This window comes from Uranotaenia lowii, chromosome 1 (assembly GCF_029784155.1).
Source record: "Uranotaenia lowii strain MFRU-FL chromosome 1, ASM2978415v1, whole genome shotgun sequence".
NCBI classification, from domain to species: domain Eukaryota; kingdom Metazoa; phylum Arthropoda; class Insecta; order Diptera; family Culicidae; genus Uranotaenia; species Uranotaenia lowii.
This window is the reverse complement of record NC_073691.1, coordinates 195,891,435-195,898,863: the sequence shown is the minus strand read 5'-3', so window position 1 is coordinate 195,898,863 and position 7,429 is coordinate 195,891,435.

Sequence of the window (7,429 nt, the reverse complement as noted above, 5' to 3'; positions counted from 1 at the left end):
TTGTAATTTTTGTAATTTTTGTAATTTTTGTAATTTTTGTAATTTTTGTAATTTTTGTAATTTTTGTAATTTTTGTAATTTTTGTAATTTTTGTAATTTTTGTAATTTTTGTAATTTTTGTAATTTTTGTAATTTTTGTAATTTTTGTAATTTTTGTAATTTTTGTAATTTTTGTAATTTTTGTATTTTGTAATTTTTGTAATTTTTGTAATTTTTGTAATTTTTGTAATTTTTGTAATTTTTGTAATTTTTGTAATTTTTGTAATTTTTGTAATTTTTGTAATTTTTGTAATTTTTGTAATTTTTGTAATTTTTGTAATTTTTGTAATTTTTGTAATTTTTGTAATTTTTGTAATTTTTGTAATTTTTGTAATTTTTGTAATTTTTGTAATTTTTGTAATTTTTGTAATTTTTGTCATTTTTGTCATTTTTGTAATTTTTGTAATTTTTGTAATTTTTGTAATTTTTGTAATTTTTGTAATTTTTGTAATTTTTGTAATTTTTGTTATTTTTGTAATTTTTGTAATTTTTGTCATTTTTGTAATTTTTGTCATTTTTGTTATTTTTGTAATTTTTGTTATTTTTGTAATTTTTGTAATTTTTGTCATTTTTGTAATTTTTGTAATTTTTGTAATTTTTGTAATTTTTGTAATTTTTGTAATTTTTGTAATTTTTGTAATTTTTGTAATTTTTGTAATTTTTGTAATTTTTGTAATTTTTGTAATTTTTGTAATTTTTGTAATTTTTGTAATTTTTGTAATTTTTGTAATTTTTGTAATTTTTGTAATTTTTGTAATTTTTGTAATTTTTGTAATTTTTGTAATTTTTGTCATTTTTGTCATTTTTGTCATTTTTGTCATTTTTGTCATTTTTGTAATTTTTGTAACTTTTGTAATTTTTGTAACTTTTTTTTATTTTAATTTTTGGAATTGTTTTCATTTTTTTTCATTTTTTTCATTTTTTTTCATTTTTGTCATTTTTGTCATTTTTGTTATTTTTGTCATTTTTGTTATTTTTGTCATTTTTGTCATTTTTGTCATTTTTGTCATTTTTGTCATTTTTGTCATTTTTGTCATTTTTGTCATTTTTGTCATTTTTGTCATTTTTGTCATTTTTGTCATTTTTGTCATTTTTGTCATTTTTGTCATTTTTGTCATTTTTGTCATTTTTGTCATTTTTGTCATTTTTGTCATTTTTGTCATTTTTGTCATTTTTGTCATTTTTGTCATTTTTGTCATTTTTGTCATTTTTGTCATTTTTGTCATTTTTGTCATTTTTGTCATTTTTGTCATTTTTGTCATTTTTGTCATTTTTGTCATTTTTGTCATTTTTGTCATTTTTGTCATTTTTGTCATTTTTGTCATTTTTGTCATTTTTGTCATTTTTGTCATTTTTGTCATTTTTGTCATTTTTGTCATTTTTGTCATTTTTGTAATCTTTGTCATTTTTGTCATTTTTGTCATTTTTGTTATTTTTGTAATTTTTGTAGTTTTTGTCATTTTTGTCATTTTTGTCATTTTTGTCATTTTTGTCATTTTTGTCATTTTTGTCATTTTTGTCATTTTTGTCATTTTTGTCATTTTCGTCATTTTTGTCATTTTTGTCATTCGCTTGTTGTTCTCATCGTATAACAACAAATGAAATTCTAATTTAGATTCGAGAGTTTTTGAAAAATCAGGCTGGCCTTTCGAAAATCAGGACAAATCCTGAAAAATTATGACCTTTGGCACCTCTGGTTCGAACAGCAGCGTCTTTTCTCTTGAACGTACCTAGAAAAAACTGTGTTATTTCTCAAATTTTGCACAAAACGCATAATAGATTTTTTCGGAGAAGGGAACTCACTTCATCATCGAATGTGAATGCTCTCGCCAAGCTTGGGAGGAGCAGACAAATAAAATAGCACTATCTTTCACTGAACAAGCCGATTTGAGGAGTTTTGCCATCCATGCCCGGTGATCTTTCAATGTGGACTCTTTGGGGCATTCCGGTTCCTTGTGCTCCTGGAACAGCTCGATGAAGTGGAACAGTATCACTTTTAAATAGTTTCTGGCTGCTTGTTAAACTAGCATTGCACCGCTTTAAACTTGCTACAGCAAGCCTGACGTCACCTTCCTTTTTCATTCCGGAAGATTATTTTTTGTGTGAGTGGTTGCCAAAAGTTGCAAAATAAAACGTGCAGTCTATTTTCACCACGTTGTTGCAGCACCTAAACAGTAGGTAAGCATCTACATCGCTGGCATGTGTTTACTTGTAGCTAAGTACGTACATATGTATGAACGTACGGGTTGAATGAAGTTCTTTCAAGTTCAGCTCGGCGTAAACTAGTAGATAGGGGAACATGCCCTATTATGCGCCACCTAAGCGAATCGCTGATTTTCTATGTATTCCACGTACAAATTGTGTTAAAAATGGGTGCAATCGTTGAAGAAAATTGTTTTCTACAAATGCCTATGATTTTTTATTACTCAAATAGCTATAGTTGCTTCAAAAATTTGATTTTTAAAAACCTTATTCAAAGCCACAGAACAAAACTGTGTTGCAAATACGCGCCGCCGTGTATTCAATACGCGCCTAGCAGCCGAACACACCCGAAAGCAGCCGAAGACCGAAAACACACCAATACTTACAGACACTTTGAATGAAAATAAATTCAAAATGGACTAATCAAAATTTAAAAAAAAAATTAAAGTTGATTTTTTGGGCTGAATTAACGCTCAAAATAAGGTTTTAGACTTTTTGTTCATTTTCAATGAAAATTGGCCTTTTTGAAAAGTTAATGCTATTTTCAGCCTACTACGATTGGCGCGTTATAACAAGCGCATGGGCCGTGATAAAACATACCCATAAAAAGCATACCATAGCGAGTTCGGTATAATTTTTTAGCATTAAATCGTAGTTTAGATTCTCCTCTATCGATGTGTCAGAAAATATTGTCTTATTCGTTTTTCTCTGCTTAGTGACACCTTATTGAAAGTGTTTTAAAATTTAGATCGAAATGAAGAAAAACCTAAATTGTGAAATTATCACGACACAGGAGCATTTTAAGGAAAAATTCATACTTGCCATGACCAATCACAGCATTTAGAACAAATTGGTAATATTTTGCAGGCTTAAAATGCTTCAGATTCTTCAAAACAAGGGTGGCGCGTATTAGCCACATGGGGCGTTATATGAACTTTTCCCCTAAGTAGCAAACAGCAGTCTTTCTAGAGAGAGGGCAAGGAAGTCAGAAGCCATAACGCCAAGGGTATTTTTGAATCTTACTCCCTTTAGCGAAACCGCAGCTGAAAGTAGGGTAAGAGGTTAAATAAAGCTTTTTTTTACCTGACGATGTTCCCATTAGTTTCACACGGAAATCAACGGTAACGATAAAAGATTTCCTGGATTTAACATAATGAACTTCTCACTTTGATGAGATTGAAAAAAAATACAGGAATCCACCGAAAGCGCCACCCCTAAAACATTGATCCACACATGACAATGTAGAACGACAGGGAAGGTAACTATTTATCGCAGATGCCACAGAGCAATCCTTATAACAAGGTATGTATGTATGAATGAAGATATGTATGCATCGCAGTGCCCTGAAGCAGCTGTGCCCGGTGAAGCTTTTAAATGGCACATTGAAACCGGAATGATATACCCGGCATCCATTCACCATGCTCACGTGTGTGTGGTGCTCGGAAAGTGCGCCTCTGCTGACTATCTCCAGCGAGGTCTGACGAAAACCCCTTCCATTTCCTCTGTGTTTGGTGGTCTCAGTCTCCTGTTCCTGAATGTGTATATGTGCAAAAGTGCGGATACGTGCCCGCTCCACAATGAGTCACTATGTCACTCGGAAAATTTCAAATCGTGTATCCTCGCGCGTCGTCCGTCCCTTTGGGTTTTGAAGAAGGGCCTGGACTGGTTACGCTGATATGGTCTCGTCGACGTCCATGGCGGAAGAACTACTACCTACCTACTACTGTAGGTATCAAACGTATGTGTGCTTAAAGTTTCTCTCGAAAAAAAAAATTAAAAAAAATCCACGCCAGCAGCCACGCATTTCCTGGCTCGGGAATCTCTGATAGTGGCCCGGAAAATGCTTGGGTGGCTTCGGGAAAGAAGGAGATATTTTTCGCTTCGCAAAATTATGGTATGAATTCAAATGGAATGCTTAAGTGCCGTGATGATACGTGACGTTGATAATGAAGTCAGTTGGTGCGTTTCGCGAATGGTGTATAGCGGATGTACCCTTTTCAAAAACGGAGGACCGGCGGTAGGTTTTCTATTTTGGTTTGATATGCGGATGCACATCTATGGTAAAGGGTTTGGGGAACGTTTGTCGACAGCCAGGAAGTCTGGATCGGGGGGAAATCGAAAACCGGAAGCCGCTGAGACGACAAAGAGAGTTTCCGGTAGTGTCAAGCGGAACCCTAACCTCTCTCTCCGAGATGCTGCAAATAAGCTAGGTGTATCGTCTACAACCGTGCATCGAGCCAAAAAACGAGCCGGACTATCGACTTACAAGAAGGTAGTGACTCCAAATCGCGATGATAAACAAAATACAACGGCCAAAGCGCGATCCCGGAGGCTGTACACGACGATGCTGACGAAGTTTGACTGCGTGGTAATGGACGACGAAACCTACGTCAAAGCCGACTACAAGCAGCTTCCGGGACAGGAGTTTTATACGGCAAAAGGAAGGGGAAGGGTAGCAGATATTTTCAAGCACATGAAACTGTCAAAGTTCGCGCAGAAATATCTGGTTTGGCAAGCCATCTGTACCTGTGGCTTGAAAAGTAGCATTTTCATAGATTCCGGGACTGTCAACCAAGAAATTTACGTGAAAGAGTGTTTGAATAAACGTCTGCTACCTTTCCTGAAGAAACACGGTTGTTCAGTACTGTTTTGGCCGGATTTGGCATCTTGCCATTACGGTAAAAGGGCCATGGAGTGGTACGCCGCCAACAACGTGCAGGTGGTTCCCAAGGACAAGAACCCTCCCAACACGCCAGAGCTCCGCCTAACTGAGAAATACTGGGCTATTGTCAAGCGGAACCTAAAGAAGACCAAAAAAACTGCTAAGGACGAGCAGCAGTTCAAGGCAAACTGGCTTTCTGCGGCGAAGAAGGTGGACAAGGTGGCTGTACTAAATCTGATGGCAGGGGTTAAGCGTAAGGCCCGGCAATTCGGATTTGGAAAGGCGGAAACCTAACTGAATATTTGTCCTTAATTTTATACTAATTAAACTTGAAAAAGAAATTTAATTTGGTTTTTTGAATAAACGATTTCACCGATTCACACGCGTTTTCCCTTGACCAAATTTTGACCGTATCACCCTTTATTGCGAATGCTCAAAACATTCAATTAATTTATTTTTTCTTCAGTATTTACCGGAATGACTCAAAAAAAAATAAAGAAAACCTTGAATTCCGTTGAAAAAGAAAAAAAAATTAAAAAGTTTAAATCCCAAACATCATCAAGCAATCATTTTTTTTATAAAGTGTTACATTTAATACTCATTTTAGTGGGTTGTGCCAACGTAAGAATTTAATACTTTCATTATTATTCGGATACGATATTTGAGTGAATTTGCAAACATTTAAATTTAACCCATTCCCCATCAACAAATTAGTAGCGTGCATAAGAATTGATCGCAAATCACCCCTCACTAAATAAAAAAACGAGAAACACGGCTCGCGAAGAGCTACCAGGATCGCATGAAATTATTTAAGTTTGGCAAGTTGGCATTATTCGTTCTGTCAAAGAAGCATTTCCGGAAAAAAGATAGAAGTGTGCGAAAGGGGCATCGTCCCGAAAAAAAAGTCCGCGCGATAAGAAAAGGTAAGCCAAAGAATTAGCACCTGGCAGCCAGCTAATTATCGCCACCTTTAATATAGATTTCGCTCCACCACAAAGCGTACTGATACCGAGCCGCCAGCACCTGAAACGTAAGCAGGAAAATTGTGACAGCGAGACAGAGGATTGCTCATCCGCATGCGATTTCCTCCATCACATATACAGAAGAGGAAAATATCTAAGGGCCATAAGCACTTAAAAAAGGCTTGAGAGTCAGAAGGAACTCCGCAGATCCGCATGCAATCTTCTCTGCCACACAACGAGGCGGAAAACACTATAGGGCCGGAGAAAAACATCTGGTATCGGGGCTTCTAGCATTCGAAGTCTGCACGCCAAAAACAGAGGAATCCAGAGCTACTGTGGTAAAAGTCGATCGTCGACAATCGATTTCTGAAAGCGCGAAAGACTCAAGAATAGCGAAAATATCGCCTCACTATCCACCACCGAAGAAAAGATTGAAACGGAAAAGCGATAGAGGAAGTTTGATAGAAGAGCTAACCAAATCAAAAGGGTCGTCAGCGTAAGTAAAACACCTTTTTGGTTACATTCTGTGGCCTAACCGGAATTCTCATTCCACTAGGACCCTTGTTTTTCTTCTATCGGTGATTTCTCCAAGTTCATCAGGAGCGCTATCTGGTGGAGGCTCGAACCGCACTTATTTTGGCGGAATTTTGAATTCCTTTTGAGGATTTTTAAATCCATTCCGAAACGTTCAAAGAACGTCATTCAAGGAAATTTTCGACGCACACCAAGTGGAATAGTTGCGAAAGTGTTTCTGCGTCGCTACTTTGCTGTTTTGGAACGCCCCGCAGTCAGCGGAACTGCATGGAACGTGCCCAAGGCACTGGCGGAATATTTTTCCAAGCGAAACAGAAGGTGGAAGGGCCACTTCATTTCGGAAAGGTGCGCTCAACCAGCTGTGCAGATTGGCATACTTCAGCTTCAACTGGCATCTGTCGCATCTTCCGTAAGGAAACGTGCCTCCGGAGAACCGATTCAATATTCTTTTCTTCGTCTGGCAAAAGGCGATCCGGTACGAGATTGTCGGAGTTGCGCAAGGAGAACGGTGGCGCAAATTGGTGACCAGCGAAGACTACAGAACAGTTCAGCAAGAAGGATAGGAGTGCACCTACAAGGCGTTTGGCTCGTTTTTCATCGATCCGCAGCAGAAAAAGAAAGCAAGTGCGTGTTAGTCCTAGTGTTCAACGGGATAGTGTCGTGTCGTCCGCTGAATTGTAGCGTACGCAGGGCGAGCGGCGTAGCTATCGCGGTGCGTCTCGGACACACCCAGGGAGAGGTACAACCATTCACTCAGGGAAAAGAGAACAGGAGTGAACCATGCCACTTCAACACAACACACGTTCAGGCCAACAGGATGAGTAAATTGAAATAGCATGTAAGTCGCACTATATTATTGTTAATGGGGGGGGGGGGGTGAATAATAAAATGGGTTACCCAAAATTATGCAACGATTGCTAATGTTGCTTTACCACAACTTTTCAAAATTTTATTAGTTTTACTTGGTGGCATCGACCCCAGTAAAGCCACGTCGCAAAAGTTAGCATAAAAAAAATCCAAATCTTCAACT